A 3,404-nucleotide genomic window follows, 5' to 3' on the forward strand; every position below is an offset into this window, starting at 1 on the left:
GGATTGACCGTCACATTATAACGCCCCCACGGCTGAAAGGGCGAGCATGTTCGGTGTGACGGGGATTCGAACCCGCGACCCTCATATTACGAGTCGAGTGCCCTAACCACCTGGCCATGCCGGGCCATTAACGTGTAACACATTTAATTAAATTAATTTCATAATATTGATGAAAGTGTAAAGTCCTTTTTTTATACTTCTTTGAGACTAACTCTGAAATATTTCACTACGTTTTGTTTAGTTTTCCCGCCCTAAAGGAGGCGTTTAGTAAAATAGTCGAGAAGCAAAGCAGCTTATATGTTAATAAGTGTCTGTTAATAATCAATATGTCATTTCTTTAGTATTTATGAAGAGCAGATAGAACGAATCTTATTTTGAAGAGTATATATAAAATAGTTCATTTGTAGTGAAGAATGAATAAAATACAATATATTAAATTCATCAGCATATGTGGTGATTTTTCAAGGATATTCACGACGGCAGGATACCATTAGTACCGTTAATGAATAGCTAACTACTTCTATTCTTTTCTTGAAAGAGAGTCATTTTTCAAATAGTCATCATATATATATATATATATAAACATCTTAAGCGCTACATATTCGCCTGTTTTGTCATCTAATTTGAAATTCTTGAAGGAGGATTAATTCTTTTTGTTCAATGCTGCGAATGCTTTTTGCCTTTCACTTCCATTACGGTTGTGTACACGCCGAAACAAAAGGATACGTAATTGTTTGGCCAAACAAAATGTGCAAATAGAAAACAAAAACATGCACAGTAAATTAGGATTAGTTGCACCGCGTTACGAAAGATTGCACGTCTAAATACTCTCAGCTTGTTGCTAAAATATGAAGCATAAGTACACAGTGAAACACAGAAATTATTTTTACATTTATTGATTGATTGTGAAACATCTGCTTAGGGAAACAAAGCAGGTGCTTCTCGTAAAATTGTCCTCGATCGTGCATGTGTGAAACATAAGACTAAATGTAAGGCTTAACAAAAGATAAAGAACACATATAATATTGTTCAGTTTGGTTAGTCGTTGTATGCTGTAAATACAGTTGATCATTTTTTTTCTCATGATATCTGTTTTTTTTAATGCTACATTTACGTTACATTTTGCAGCTTTTTTGTTTTGTTTTTAAAGCCATGGTCAGTAATTTTATTTTACAGTAAAACGACTCCATCTATATGCATACATCCGAAATAAAACAGATTTGAAGATATTCAATAAAGAAGTTTATATTGTTTGCTATTGTGATCGGTTCTTATAAATACTTCAATTTTCTAACACAGATGCTACAGTCGTCAGCACAGTAATATTTCAAGGCACATTCCAGCTCAGGTGTTTTCCTCTACGAGCCATTGACTTTGTTTTAAAGAACAGAGAACTAGTACTCCGAGTTTAAGATTTTAACAAATTCTTTCATAGAATTGACGCTCTAAAGTGACACTAACTCGAATTAACAAGGCTTAGTAAGTCTAGACACGAAAATAATTCCTCTTCATTTTATGATTTATTTATTATACTGACAAGACGATTGCTAAATATCTGTGTGAGGATCTGGAGAAATCGTTTAATATCTTTTATATTTTTAAACTAAAGCGCTTCTCGAGATCACTGTCTTTCTTTGAAGTATTGGTTGCATTCTATTCATTGATTTGTTTTATTCTTTGTTTTTATTTTTTTAAGTTCCTCTTCCATTTCTTTGTTTCTTTAAAGTAAAGCATATTTAATTAACACCAACTTTTGACGCTTACTTAGAGCGAAACCAGTAATCAACCTGGCATTGAGTACAGCTAATTAAAAACACTTTTCTTATGTTTTTTATTTGTAAAGATTCAAATTAATGGTTTCATCAGTTATGTACTCTCCCTTTTAACGATATTTTCGGCCGTTAATCCAATAATATCTCACGAACTATGGCCAGCTTAGGAGATTTAAGTTAGTCGTAAATACATATATTAAGTTAACAATGCAAAGTAGTTTGTATAATAAAAGTGTAATAATTAATATTAGAGTTAAAAATGATAAAATGAGATATATTAAAACAGTTTATTAACGAAAGTAACAATAAAGAAATAACAGAGTATACCTTACTTAATGTTACGTGGGAAAATCAAATTAATTTTTTATCTTTTAGATTAGAAAATAAAAAATATTATTTTTAGTGTCCTTCGAGTGAAAAGAACCATTTGTGCTGTAGCTAATGCTTCTATATAGATGTATGCACTTAACCTGAGGGAGATATTAAGTGAATTTTGAAGTATCCGATATGGAACGCTCAAGATAATTCAAATGTTTTGGTTGAAACATCATTTATTTATTTTTTTTTGAAGAAGAAAGTAATAAAACTTTCAATTTGCTTACATTAGGCTGTGATGAATATTAATATTGTTTAAAATTAACTAAAACGTTGAATGTGTTTGAGTTAGAATTGGGCCGTTTTTCATTTACCTTGTAACAAAAAATTAAGTCGACATTCTTAAAAAGCTCGACTGAGAAGTATGGGAACATCCTAAAAGTTAAGCAAAATAGTATGAAATCTTTCGTGTGATGTCTCTCTCTCTCTCTCTCCTTGTCTTATTATAAAATAAGATATATGTATATATCTGTCTATCTAAACCACCCTGACGTTACAGTAATAAATGCAGCATTGTTCAACTATTTGATTAAACAACTATATAATTTTGTCACCAAAAGTCAAACTTAATTTTTTTGTTGTAATTATGTAATGCCTTTCTTTAAAAAAAAAATCTGTTCGTTTGGAGTTCGCGTTTCAAATCGCTGTTTAATAGGCCTAGCCTTCCCTCCTACGTTAACATCGTTGTGTATCTGGTAGAGATATATCCTTATGTAATTATAAAAAAAATAAATAAATACTACGTGTGTATGTTCTGGTATATCATATAAAAGTCGTCCATCTGATTTTTTAGATAACTGTAAACTGTCCACGAATTTTTGGCTAACATATATTAAAAAATTCTGTAATATCATTGTTGCTTGCGTATTTTTTCAACTTACGTAATTAATCTTGGAAACAACAACGTGATAGTTTAAGGTCGAGTGGGCTTCACAAGCTTGTCACACTACACTCTTTAAAGATTAATTTCTTCACATTACTCTCCACAGTGTGGCATGTAAATGCAATTGCTTTAAACAGCAAGTAAAAAAAAACGGTTTTGTTAAATAAGAACAACAAACCATAAGAATATATCCTGTTTCTCGGCCCAGCATGGCCAGGTGGTTAGGGTTCTCGACTCGCAAACTGCGGGTCGCGGGTTCGAATCCCCGTCCCACCAAACATGCTCACCCCTTTTAGCCGTGGGGGCGTTATAATGTGACGGTCAATCCCACACTATTCGTTGGTAAAAGAGTAGCCCAAGAGTTGGCGGTGGGT

General features: G+C 32.4%; 1 protein-coding gene across 1 annotated transcript in view; it reads right to left on the bottom strand.

Annotated features, from left to right (window-relative positions):
• The window catches only part of LOC106460520 (zwei Ig domain protein zig-8-like), a 106,514-nt gene that overhangs the window by 24,225 nt on the left and 78,885 nt on the right, over window positions 1-3,404 (bottom strand). The window lies entirely within an intron of this gene.

This window comes from Limulus polyphemus, unplaced genomic scaffold (assembly GCF_000517525.1).
Source record: "Limulus polyphemus unplaced genomic scaffold, Limulus_polyphemus-2.1.2 Scaffold786, whole genome shotgun sequence".
NCBI lineage: Eukaryota > Metazoa > Arthropoda > Merostomata > Xiphosura > Limulidae > Limulus > Limulus polyphemus.